Source organism: Theropithecus gelada, chromosome 1 (genome assembly GCF_003255815.1).
Source record: "Theropithecus gelada isolate Dixy chromosome 1, Tgel_1.0, whole genome shotgun sequence".
NCBI classification, from domain to species: domain Eukaryota; kingdom Metazoa; phylum Chordata; class Mammalia; order Primates; family Cercopithecidae; genus Theropithecus; species Theropithecus gelada.
The window spans coordinates 130132318-130147026 of record NC_037668.1 but is presented as its reverse complement, the minus strand read 5'-3'; the positions used below and the strand labels follow the sequence as shown (position 1 = coordinate 130147026).

Sequence of the window (14709 nt, the reverse complement as noted above, 5' to 3'; positions counted from 1 at the left end):
TTTCCCAGCAAGGAATAACCCTGGGGAAGCAATGCGAGGAGGTCTATAGACAGCTGCTTTGGGAGAGACTGTCTTATGCGGTTGAGATAAGGACTGAAATATGCCCTAGTCTCCTGCAGTACCATCAGGCTTACTAGGATTGGGAAATTCCAGCCTGGTAAATGCTAGCCAGACTGGTTCTCTGCTCTCAAACCCTGTTTCCTGTTAAGATGTTTATCAAGACAATACATACACAGTGGGACATAGACTGTCATCAGCACAGCGGGACATAGACCCTCATCAGTAATTCTAATTTTGCCTTCGCCTTGTGATCTTAATCGCCTTTTGAAGCATGTGATCCTTGTGACCTACTCCCTGTTCATACACCCCCTCCCCTTTTTAAATCCGTAATAAAAACTTGCTGGTTTTGTGGCTCAGGGTCATCATCACGGTCCTACCAATATGTGATGTCACCCCCAGAGGCCCAGGTGTAAAATTTCTCTCTTTGTACTCTTTCTCAGACCAGCCGACACTTAGGGAAAATAGAAAAGAACCTAAGTTGAAATATTGGGGACTGGTTCCCTCAATACTTAAGAAGCTAAAATTAGAACAAAGAAATAACATTACAGGAAGCTAACATTAGAACAAAGAGCTGACATTAGAATAAAGAATGAAGTTAAGTAACTTATGTGTTAAATGTTAAATTAAAAAATATAAATACATTTTCAAGTTTAAATTATTTGTTTATTTAAACTTATCAATGTATTTCTTCAATCCATTTTTATTGAAAATTCAAACCATTTTGTTTTTTTTTTTTTAACAATTCAAATTATTCTTGCATAAGTATGTTTAGAATTTTTTGTCTTTCTAGTTATTTGGGGGAGGAAATTCCTATAGATTGAATTTATGAGATAAAAGGTATGCAATTCATATGTCAAATGTTTATCAGCAACTAATACATGTTAATTGCTATGGTAGGCAATTTCTACATTATCTCCCAAATTCCTACTTCCTTGTATTTATGCCCTTGTGGAATCCTACCTGCTCGAATATGGGGGTCCACCTAGTAACTCCCTTTTATGAATAGAATATGCAAAGGTGATAAAATTATGCCTTAAATATTAGTTTCAAAGACACTTTTGCTACAGTCTTGCCCCTCGTCTCTGTCTTTCATCTGCTCTTATTCTCCCTTTTGCTTGCCAGGAGGGAAACAAGCTATCATATTGTGAGCTTCCCTAGGGAGAGGCCTACTAGCAAGAAACTAAGGGCAGCCTCTGGCTGGTAGCCAATGAAAAAAATGACACCTCAGTCCCCTTCGGTGGGGAACTGAATTCTAGCAATAACCATGTGATTGAGTTTAAAAGCAGATCTTCCCCCATTTGAACCTTCAGATATGATCACAACCCCAGTCTTGATTGTGATATTATGAGAGACCTTAACGTAGAGCCACCCAGCTGAGCTGTACCCAGATTCGTGACAAAGAAACTGTGAGATAATCAATGTTTGTTGTTTAAAGAAAATAAGTTTTGGGGTACTTTATTACATAGCAATAAATACTTAATATCATTGCTTTTTTTCTATGTACTCCATGGCACCTGTATAATGAATGAATGAATTGCTGAATAAGTGAATTAAATACATGCTCAAGATTTTGTACTGCTGTCATTCAATTCTGTTTTGTTTGTTTGTTTTTGAGACACAGTCTTGCTCTGTCCCCCAGGCTGGAGTGCAGTAGCATGATCTTGGCTTACTGCAGCCTCTGCCTCCCACGCCCAAGTGATTCTCATGCCTCAGCCTCCTGAGTAGCTGGGACTATAGGCACACGTCATGACACCTGACTAATCTTTGTACTTTTATAGAGACAGGGTTTTACCATGTTGGCCAGGCTGGTCTCAAACTCTTGGCCTCAAGTAATCCACCCACCTTGGCCTCCCAAAGTGCTGGAATTACAGGCATGAGCCACCATGCCCAGGCTCAGTTCTGCTTTTTATTTTATGGGAAATGCGTAATTGTTGATATAAATTAGTTCCCCAAACTGCTGAATATTAAAGAGAAATGCCTAAACATGGAGAAGTCAGGTCTGAACATCATTTAGAATTATGCTTAACCACCCACTATAATTTCAGAGTTTTGATGCACTTCACAATAAAGCTGTATGTGTTTGGAATCCATCAAAAAAACAAATCCTGAATCTACCACTTACTAGTTATATAATGTTGGGTGAGTTGCTCAGTCTTACTACATATTCTCAGTTTCCTGATCTGTCAAAAGGAGATTATGTTACTCAATTCAGATATTCCACTCAATAGTATATTCTATATAATAATTGCTCCAAAGTATTCAGTTTTTTAATACTCATCCTTCTAAAATTGAAAATATGGGATAACTTCTCCAAAATACTTTTTTTCAGTAAGCTACGGATATTTCTATTGTAGGTAAATATTAGGGAAGGGTGAATTATGTCTTTTAAAAATTTTTCTTATCCCAATTCAAAAAATACAATAAATGTCTAGAAGGAAAATAAAATAAAATTTGCTTTCAGACACGTAGTACCTCAAGCTAAGGGTCAATACTCAGTCAAAACATAGTAATTGTTTATATGACTTATAAAAAATTTTGCAAAGTTACTTTAGAAAACTGAAGTTTTTTTTGTTGTTTATGATCTTACAAACTGTACTTCTAAAAATAATCTTAAAAGTTCTATTTACTCTAGAAATCATGATTTTCCACTTTGCATCACATGAGTTACTTGGATTATGTTAATCAATATCCTCAGCTATATATTCCAGATTAAATCAAATCTAGATTTATTTAATATTTTATATAGAACAATCTTATTTACTGTTCTAAAAGTTGGTAAATTATAACTATTTCTAATATTATATTTAAACATTTAGTGTCATGTCTCATAATGTATGGTTCATAACCCACAAGAATTCTTGTGGTTGCAAACTGATTTTTTAAAAATATGCACTCTAGTCCCATTAATTTACAACTGTTTTTCATGCTTTTTTCACTTGAGGGCTATATTAGTACTTCTCAAGAGAGTAAATAGATATTATTATACTTTGGCATTCACAATTTAAATTAGGGAGTAGAGTTCACTTAGCATTGCAATTTAGTGTTCTCCTGCCATGTAAAACTTAACCATTTTACAAAGCTCATTGTATACACACACAAATACAAATTGTTGGAATTCTAATAAGTTTTAGAAAGAATATTTTGTTATAAGTACATTATAATTGCTGTCTTGTGTTGGTAATGGTATTTATTTTAAAGTATTTTTATAGGCATTTATTTATTTTTAGCACACAGTAGATAGTATTACTTTTGAACATGTATAATTCCTGCATAAACATTTTATTTCTTTCAATATTTTTCTTATCACAGATTATTTTTCTACAGGTAGTTGGTACATATGAAACACACACACCCCTGCAGTTACAAAATGTGAAGAAATTATCTAGATCAGGTTTTCCACATTGGCATTTATGAACATCCTAAGCTCCAAGAATACATTCTGGAAGGTTTTATGACAGATTTTAAATTTCATATTCTGTATTTCAAACATAAGCAAAAAAGGAATTAATCCAATCATGTTCTTGATCATTTTGTGAGCATCTTTTCTCCTAAGAATTTTATTGTTTTCATTTACTTGTTGTTTCCCACTGCATTTGTTTTGAGCGAGAGTCAAATGAATTCAAAGAATGAAATAAAACAAAAGTTATGCATCCGTTCTGATAGAAAAAAGAGATCAGAGAATGGAGATATTGTATGGGTTAAGAGTGTGCAAGCACGCTAAATCGAAAAATAAAAATGTCCTGCACAACTGCAGTAAATATCATATGCAAATTGTGAGTGCACGAACTGTGTCCACTCTTAGAACCAGCTTATGGCAGTTTTTAGTAACAAGTCCCAAGGTAAATGTGCATAATAACTACAATGACTTTCACAGTGATTCAAGGACAACACAACATTCTTAAAATTAAAAGATGAAATCAATAGCAACTGAAAATTAAAAGGTACTAATACATCTTCATATTATTAAACACAACCTCATCAGTTTAAATTCAGGAAAGCAGGTGCGTGTGCCATGTTGATGTTATTAATTTAAAATGTATTATTTAACTGGAACTTTCTGGCATTTTTGCTACGTAAAGTAAAATGAATAATAAAATTTTATACATCCTAATCTTTATACATATTTGTTGCATAGCTTTGTACATGTATATTTTATTACATAATCGTTATAAGCAAATAATATGCATACTTTTATTATTATTTTACCTAGGTTTTAAATGGATTATTTCGTAACTCTTGCATGAGAAATCCTGCTCTAGGCTTTAAAACTTTTCAAATACAAACCAAAGTAAGTAATGAAAGTAATATATTTACCGCAAGCATATACATACACACGCATACACTGAAAATTTTACAAGTTTTTCATTTTCAGTGTAATATAAAAATTATAAAATTCAATCTGAGGTATTTTATTCTATTCTATTTCAATTTTAAGTCTGTTCATAGCCCATTAAATTAATTGAACAGCCTAATGATAGTGAAGCCACACAATTTGTAAACCTCTGCTTTGAAGACCTTGCCAAACAGTTCAACAGTCTTCACAGGCTATCTTGATATGGATCAAAGGTCCAAAAATGGGTTAAATATGAGAAGACTGAAGTTTCAACAGCAGAAAAGGAAATTGTTAAAAGCTCTCATTGATGTACAGGATTAATATAAAATTCATGGAAAATGATTAATGAAGCATGGAATTTAGGTGTATTTTAATATAATTTTGTGTGTGTGTGTGTGTGTGTGTGTATTCTTGAGCTTTACCAAGGTAGAATAGCACATAAGTCTAAGGTCAAAATCCCAGTTTAAAAGTAGTTTTGTCAGAGTGTGCTGATATGCTTGACGTAGCTGTAGCAACAGAGATAAGTGGAGGTTTGGGATTCTAGTAGAGTGCAACAGAAAAAAGACAATAGATTGTAAACAAATAAACAAATAGAGGAATTTAGTCCAAAGCTATGGTAAAACTGATGGAGAAGTAAGTCCCATTGTGGTTAGAAATAAAGGTTATACAACATGCACAAGGACATAATGACTCTCAGAAAGGGTTTAAAAATAAACACATTAAACCTAAGCCCATTTGTCTTATTTAGTCACTCCAAATCCAGGGGCTTGAAAGTAGGCAGGGTGTTTACATTTATTAGTATTATATTTATTCTCTTTATACAAAGTGAATAGCTCATTGCTGGGATCATGTCCCCTGTGTCCTAAGTGTTGTGAACCAAAGAAATCTCTCAAGTGCTTCCATGCCACAAATAACATGCTTAAGCTCCATGTAAGGAAAATATTTCCAAACATGCTAATGGAAAGCTTAAAGAAGGAACCTGTCCTTTCAATATATATAATTTGTGTTAAAGGTGCTTAAAGTTACATAGTTATAGAATGAATAGTTTAAATTACTGAAATACAATTACAATCTGTATTAGTGTTCCCTTTATTGGACTGTAAAACACATTTAAAATAAACTTTAAGAGGAAAAATTACATATGACCTAAAGACAAATAGTAAAATAGACATTCATTATGCCAAATACCCTATTTTTCTTTAAAATTGGAAATATTAAATGACATGGTCTGAAAAAGTATAATTCCCTTTGAGTTTATGCAAAAGAAAATAAATAGAATAAGTAAAAGTCAATCTACTGGAAAATAAAAGTATTCTTAGTGTTTAAATTATCTGGATTAAATAGCCTCACTAATTTACTTAATGAGATAATGTATATGTTTACAATTTTATGATTCTCAGTATATATTTAGTATCTCAAAAGAGATTGTTTTATAAAATATCAGATAATAATTAGGAACAATCACTTCTTTTCTGGCATCTCACTAATAGAGCACTTTGTATTTCTGGCTCTTTGTGTTATACCTTCTATTGACTTACACTGGAAACCAAATTTAAAACTTTTTTTTGCCAAAGTGGAGAGAGCTTTATTGGCCATGCTCATCCTTGTCAACTTTTTAAAAATTTGTATTTATTATTCTTTTAATTTTTAAAACACTACTCTAGTTGAATAGTAAAACAAAACAGTAGCCAGTAGTCAGCATATTAGGATTACAGTCCTTTGCTCATTCACTACTGCACATAAAATGCCAACAGCGAGTGTTATCACTGGTCTGCTTAAGAGGTTTGACACTGAACAGCTCTGAAATGATGTTTATCACCTTCATGCTTTTCCATTGTAACAGTCCTGCATTCACTTCTCCATTGTAGTGGCATCAGCGTCGTCTTTCCTGATTTGAATCAAAGTCCACCAATTCTACTTGATTCATCTCATCAGTCTCTTCTACTTCTTTCCTCTTGGGTAGGAGTTTTTCCAGGAAGAAGTTTATCAAAAATGGGAAAGCCGTTATCAAGAAAGTTTACCTTAAAATTCAATGATTAAGCACCTTTTCATGTGGTCTACAATAAATTGGCCTGCCTTCATTTAACACATACTCGATGGCTCCATGCTTGACAACATGATCTGGATGAGAGATGATGACTATGGTTCAGTTGTCAAGAGTGGATATGGGCTTTCAGAAGCCATGCAATACTACAATCAGCTGTATGTCCATATATATGAAAAGGTCTTCTCTTTGTCAAAAACAGCATGGTCCTTCTGATCTAACGCAATGATAATATCTCCTGGCTCCAGTCCTGGTTTTTGGTCTCCTTCATCATGGGATGTTGTTTTCTGGCCATCTTTCATGCCTCTATCAATGTGAATCACTAGAACTGTCTTCTCCCAAAACTATCTTCTTTCCATTGCAGCTTTTACATCTATCTTGAGGACTGATCTGTTCTGCATGGCCCTGGGTTTCCATGCACACAGCTTGAATTTGCTGAGCCATTCTGGGTTCTATCTGATGAATTCTTATTTGCATTCCAATACCTCAGCAATTAGGACAGCACTGTGCTGTTCTATTTTTTTTTTTTTTTTCCACCTCTGACTTCACATCTGTCACAAATCACATTATGTTGCAGGGCCCATTTTCTTGTTGCAGCATCATATAAATCTTCTAAGGTTACTGAGAGCAGGTGTACAACATTTTTACCTTTCCTTTTAGTCTGCATCCTTCCTCCTCTTCAGAAACCAAAACTTGGCTCACATGGACATTAAGAATCCTTTTATCTATAAGAGAGATCAAAGATTCAGGAACTGAGGTTGATTAGAATGAATAAATGAATGAATATAAATGTTACCATACGATCTACTTGAAAAAATTCAAATCCTACTTTTCCTGTTACCCTTCACCAAAAATATTAAGAGTAAAATTTATAGCAAAGTATGAACAGAGTTAACTTTTATTCCTTGAATAGGTAAAGGTTGAATAGAGAGGACAAACATTTGTTTATAAACACATTCTGTTTTGGAGAGAGCCTGTTTGCTAGCCCCTGTGGATTTCTTTGCCGAGGCTATGATAATGCTTACAGCAAAGAAGAAAAGAAGAGTTGGGCATCAGCCACAATGGTGGCTAAACTTTGAAATCAATGCAAATTTTTCACCATTTTTAAAGTACGAGTAGGCAAAATCATGTAGTTTCTTTAATAGCCTTGCACATTAAAATGAAAAGAACAAAGAAAAGGGAGGGAAAGGGCAGTAATGGGAGAGGAGAAAGGAGGAGAAAAGGGAAGCAAGCATATTGTAAATCAGATTGTTTAAAGTAATTTTTAAAAAATTTGTTAAAGAGTGACCATATTTTTCTACTAAGATTTAATTTTTGAAAAAGGAATTAGGAAAAGTATGTTTGTTAGATACATGCGCAGATCTCAAAGACTGCTGTTGAGTTGTTGCTGCTCATAAGCTTCTATAGATGAAGTCTTTGTAGAGAAGCTTAAATTTGACTGGCTATCTGCTGGGATCTCTTATATTTACCAGCTTGTTGTTAGAAGGGTTTTTGGGGAATACAAGAGCTTTATTATCTCCCCAGGCTGCTCTAGTCATCCTGACACAGAACTGAGACTAGAACCAGTACAATACATCTCTTGCTTGGCATACCTGTATAGTGTCAACAGGAAAAATAAATTGCAGAATCATTTATTATCAAAATTAATAAAGTCTCACAGAGGGCAGAGTTTAATTTCATTCTTGTGCAGCAGGGCCATAGAAAATATGAAGCTTGAACCAATAAAGAACTTCAAGCTTTATACAATTAAGTTTACACATTAAAAAATTTAAAATGTTGTCTTCAGTATGCCTAATTCTACAATCCACAGTGTACCCAAAGACAAGTTTAAGATTTGGGGAGAACTAAGTATTAGATAAATGCATATCATACTGGTCATGTTCAACATTTATATCTTTTAAAAATAGCAATGCCATATAATTCTAATGAATGCATAGTGAAATATTACCACACTTTATGATTTTCATGGTAAATAATGTCCATGTTAAACCTGAAATTTTAAACATCAGTAATGAGTATTAAATGTAAATAGCTTTGCGTATACACATTGGAGATTTGGTCACTAACATTTATTTTCTTTAATAGCTAAGCACCATGCTTGTCTATGAAAAATGACATTACTGTAGATAATCTAATGCATATAATTACTAGTCTTTAATATTTATCACAATATGAAACTTTCAGTGAAACATTCAGTAGTATTTCAAAAATGCGATACTATACAAGAAAGTGGTTCATATTTTAAGAAAACAAAACCATGCTTCCTATGACTAACAGTGATTAGCAGCTCATCAGTATTTTTGATTATTCCTCTAGTGCTTACATTTTATTTTTATTGCTTTTATTTTAATATTCATACAGTAATAACTAGCATGTTATTCATATAGTATCTACCTCCCTTCTCTGGAATACTTGACAAAGTATACTATTATTTCCTTCAAAACTACTGACCATTTTAAATATCCTCCCGAATCTCTGCAAAATATTTAAATTGCTGTGCTTAACCCAAGCCACTGTTTATTTTTTATACTAGGTTAATGATTCATGGGATGAATTAACTAGTGCAAATTTAAAATCTCTAGCTAAATGCTGCCAAACTCTGAGGCCTGAGTGGAAGAAATATTCTCTCACACCAAGAACAATCTGCAGGGTGCTAACATCAGTTCAACCAAAATAATTAGAAAGATAAATTTGCTAAATCACTGTGAAAACTAATATATTACTAATAATGTATGGGAAAAGAGGCTGTTTCATTAAATTGAATTCCCAGATTATCAAAATGTTTGGTTAGGCTATATTGCATAAGGCATGAAAGACAATGGTATCTGCTGAAAAGTGGAAATATTTGCTGTTTGAAGGCTAATTTTTTCCAACAGTGTTAATCCATTCTGTTGTCTTCAATTTGCTGAACTATTACATCTTTTTATTAGTATTCAAATATTCCCAAATTATTTCTTGAATTTCATTTTTTTGATCACTTAAGCAATGAATCAAGTAGTTCTTTCTTCATTGAGTTTTAGAATTCAGAATATTCATTATATTCAGTACTACTTCATGGAATCATTTTTGTTTGTTTAATTTTGTTTCCTGCATAATGAACATTGGTGAATAAACATGGGAAATAATGAAGTCTTTTATACAGATATCAGAAACAAAGTTTTACCTTGATTAGAAGGATAATCAACTAATACCTTGTTAAAGAAGTCACAAAATTCCTGACTCATTGTGATATTTTCATGTGGGCTGTGATATATTCTTTTGGAGAATTAGAAAACCAATGACAGTTACTATAAAAATTTCAGAAATTATAGAAAAGTCTAAAAAGTAAATTGAAACTAATATCACTCCTAATTGTAGCAAGATTTCATCACAATAGTTTTCTTCTAGATTATTTTTTTCTTTCTGTGTGTATGTGTGTATCTCTATAGGCATAATTGTGTTTTAAGGTTGTTCATATTATTGTACACAAAGATTATCCTCCTTTTTTCACTTATACTACATCCAAGTATTTTCCAAGATCATTAACTATTTTCCAAGGTCATTAAAAGTGCTTTGAAAGACATACTTTTAATATGAAGAAGTATCATATTTTCCAAGATCATTAAAACTATTTTCCAAAATCATTTTCCAAGATCATTATTTTCCAAATTCATTAAAAGCTATTATTTTCCAAGATCATTAAAAGCTCCTTGAAAGACATACTTTTAATATGAACAAGTATCATAATTAAGACTTCAACCTGATTTACTTGATCAGTTCCCTGTGACTGAATTTTTTGGGTGTTTTCAACTTAGTCATTATATATAATATGAATGACAACAGTTGTTCTCCACTTTTTTCTGGCTTTTTTATTATCCTTAAGATGACTTCTGAGAAGTAGAATTATAGGTTCAAATGATATGAAAAATAAGATATTTAAAAGTAGAAAAATAATTTATTTAAATTTGACAAATACATATAGAATAAAAGTAACCATCTTAAACTCCTTTTAATCTTTTACCTCTTAGTCAAATACTACTAAGTTTTATGTACATTTTTATATACATTATCTATGGTAGATCAGTATATCCAAATATACAAATTTATTACATGCACATTTTTTGTTTATTTCTGTTTAATTTTTGACCAATACAAATGAATTGTGCCATAATTTCACATTTAATTTTTCCCATTTAATAATATAAGTATTTTTCCAAGTCAATAATTATAAATGAAACACACTCATGTTAATAGCTGCATACTATAAAACTACGCAGTTTGGACATACGATTTTTTAATTTAATTATTCTTATTGATTGGCATTTATGTTGTTTCAAATAATGCAGCCGTAAGCATGAGACATGTATCCTCATATACTGATGCTTTTTTTCCTCTATAATAGACTCAATTGTGGGATTTGTAGAATTTTAACAAACAATTTTAAGGTTGTTTATATTACTTATACACAAAGATTTTCACTTTATACTACATCATAACTGTTTGGAAAATAAGTATTTTCCAAGATGATTATACTATTACTTGTACACAGAGTACAATAATACTGAATTTGCAAAAGATTTTAGCAATCATGTTGCATAAGAGACTGCCTGTTCCCCATATCACATTGAATTAAGAGATGTTCTAGACATTATTGACCTTAAAACCTTATTAGAGAGAAAATTCTCTTAAGGAGAATTTCTTTCAAATTTTATTTTTCCTATTAATGAATTTAAATATGTTATTATATGTATATTTCTAATTTTCATTTCATATTCCATAAATTGCATTTCCACATTTCTTGCCTATATTTTATTGGTTTGACATTTTATTATAAATATCTAGGAGCTCTTTAATATTAAAAATTTTCAACATTTTCTCTGTCATAGATACACAATTCTTTTCTTTCAAATATTTGTTCTTTTATTGTGTTTATTATGTTTACTGCCACAATAATTTTTTTTTTCCATTCATGGAGTCAAATCTTTAAATTTTTTGATTCATGGCTTTTTGTGTCTTGATATTTGTATAACCTCACTTACCAGGAGGTTATAAAAATATTTCACCTATATCTATATTTTTATGCATTATAATTTATTTAAGAAAACAAAATTTTCCACAGATAATTTGAGGAAAAAAAGGTCAAATTAACTTATTACAGAGTATTAACTAATTGTTCTGATAGCAAATACTAAAATATCCATTAATTCCCCTCTTAAGATTTTTCAAGAGAAGCAATTATATAACTGAGGGTAGTCCATTGGAGGAAAGTATGATATTTTATTTACCTTATTATACCCAGAGCCTGTCATAGGAGATGACATTTAATAAATGTTTGATGAATACATTGGAAAGAATCAACAAGGAGAAAATATGGTCTCATTAGCAATCTGGTAAAGGAGTTTGTTCCAATAATCAATTGCTGTGCAACAAACCATCCCAGAATTTCGTGGCTTCATATGGTGATCTTTTAATTGGTTGTCTCACAGCTCTGTGGATTGGTTTGCCTCCGCTATGTGGTTTTTATTTGGAGGTCTTTCATGCAACTGCAGTCAGATAACACCTGGAATCATCTTAACTAGTGTCCCCACTCACATGTCTGATGTCCTAGCTGGAATGGCTGCAGTAGCCAGGGGCTGGTTCCCCCAAGCCAACATGCTATGCCTTGGATCTTGCTTCTTCCCCCTCCAGTCTCACTTCATTTCTTTCCTTTGCCTTGTGACTGAACTGGATGAGAAACATCACCACTTTATTTTATGTACATACAAAATTATCACCCTCCACCTACCTACCAGCCGGCCTCCTCCCTCCCCGAGACTTTTATGTATCATTGCATAATGTCTGAGCCAAAAGTTGAGCTGCATTTCTATAAAATGAACAACTTAAAATTAAGTATTAGTTAACTTAAGTCTTTCCACTTTTTATTACATTTTTTTTTTCCATACCATGTATGTTTTCTCCTCCCTCGCCTCTCTTTTCTTACACATTTCAAACCTTGGGTGGTTGCGGGGAGAGGGCGGAACCTTCTCATTTTTGCATGAACTCAAAAGAAGAAGGTTAAACATTTTTTAAAAGACAAATACCTTTGTTTTTGTATGTACTCCCTCTTGCCCATATTCCAAATTAAGCTCAAGCTTGAATATTCAAAATTCAACTGAAGCTTTTACATCACTTATTATAAAATATTAATTGAGTGTTTACACACCTCCTCCTTTGTCTCTAATATCTATACCTGTACACTGGACCTTTGAACAATGAGAGGCTTAGGGGTACTGATATCCTGTGCAGTCAGAAACCCATGTATAACTTTTGATTCCCTCAAAACGTAACTACTAATAGCCTGCTGTTGACTGGAAGACGTACCAGTAGCGTAAAGCGTTGATTGACACACATTTTGTGTGTTATGTGTATCATATACTGTATTTTTATGACAAAGTAAGCTAAAGAAAAGAAAATGTTATTAAGAAAATCATAGATAAGAGAAAATTTATATACTATCCACTAAGTGAAAGTGAATCATTATAAAAGTCTTCATCCTCATTATCTTCACATTGATTAGGCTGAGAAGGAAAAGGAAAAGAAGGGGCTTGTCTTGCTGTCTCCATGACGGAGGCAGAAGAGATGAGGGAGATGGAAGGAGAGAAAGGAGAGGCAGGCACTCTCCATGTCACTTTATGGAAATACATCATAACTTCTTTCTGACTTTTGCTTTTTCATTTATCTAAAAATGTTTCCATATGGTACCAATCCTTTTTCCATCATTTACTTTACTTCAGTGCTTGTATCATGGAAGGGCCCATGTCATAAAAAGCAAAGGAAGTCTTGAATAATCATAAACTTTCTGTCTGTTACCTGGCTCTGGTTCTGAAGCTCCCATCTCCATAAAGTGGTCTTCTGTTAATTCCTGTGGTGTGGTGTCTACTAGCTCTTGAACGTCTACAAAATCTATAGCTGGAAACCCTGTATTCATCACCTTTTTTTTCATATCCACAGTCTCTTTCATAGTTTTCCTGACTGGCTCTGTTGTAAATCCTGTGTAGACATGCACAACATATGGACAGTTTTCTCCAGCATAAATCTGATGGCTTTCATGGATTTCATGGATTTTTCTATAAGAACAATGACATCTTCAATGGAATTTCATGGTGTTCTGTCTTTTGGGGTTCACTTTCATAGCACTGAAAATACTTCCCATAGAGTAACATGTGTAATGAGCCTTGAAGGTTCTTATGACCTTCTGATCTACAGGCTGAATTAGAAACATTGTGTTTCAGGGCAAGTAGAACACTTAGAGGTCTTTGATATTGAACTCATGGGATTCTGGGTGGCCACGGGCATTGTGCAGTATTAAAAGAACTTTAAAAGTCAATCCCTTACTAACAAGGTACTTCCTGACTTCAGGGACAAAGCGTCAATGGAACCATTCCAGAGAAAGGATTTTCATTGTCCAGGCCTTCTTATTGTACAACCAAAAGACTGGCAGCTGGTATTTATCTTTTGCTTTGAAAGCTTCAGGATTAACAACCTTATAGATAAAGGCAGTCCTGATTATAAACTGACTGCATTTGCACAAAACATTACAGTTAGTCTATTACTTTCTGTCTTAAATCCTGGTGCTCACTTCTCTTCCTTACTAATATATGTCCCTTGTGGCATTTTTTGTCTGTTTTTGTTTTTGTTTTTGTTTTCAGAATAGAACACTTATCTCTGCATTAAAAAAACTGGTTCAGAAAGGTGTCCTTTCTTCTCAACAATATTCGTAAGGGTGTCTGGGAACTTATCTGCTGCCTCTTGGTTAACAGAGGCTATTTCTCCTGATATCTTGACATTTTTAGTCAATCTCTTTTTTTTTTTGTTGAGTATCTATTTTTAAATTTTATTGCACAGATTACAATATATATTTATGTACAGAGATTTTGTTTTGTTTTGTATTTATCTTTAGAAAGTAACTTAGTGTATATTTTGCATTCCACATGCCCTTCAGTGTGGTTATGTTATTGATTTGCAATATAGTTAGGTTAAATTTTTGTTCTGGAATTATATTTTTGTTTTCTTCAATGTCCTGGTAAGTTTTTTTTTTTAAATTTTATTTTATTATTATACTTTAAGTTCTAGGGTACATGTGCATAACGTGCAGGTTTGTTACATAAGTATACTTGTGCCATGTTGCTGTGCTGCACCCATCAACTCGTCAGCACCCATCAACTCGTCATTTACATCAGGTATAACTCCCAATGCAATCCCTCCCCCCTCCCCCCTCCCCATGATAGGCCCCGGTGTGTGATGTTCCCTTTCC

General features: G+C 32.9%; 1 protein-coding gene and 1 pseudogene across 2 annotated transcripts in view; one reads left to right on the top strand and one right to left on the bottom strand.

Moving 5' to 3' along the window:
- Positions 1–14709, top strand: part of OLFM3 (olfactomedin 3) — a 201042-nt gene that overhangs the window by 105806 nt on the left and 80527 nt on the right. The gene's annotated exons all lie outside the window — the stretch shown is intronic.
- The window catches only part of LOC112633594, a 22027-nt pseudogene continuing 13434 nt past the window's right edge, over positions 6117–14709 (bottom strand).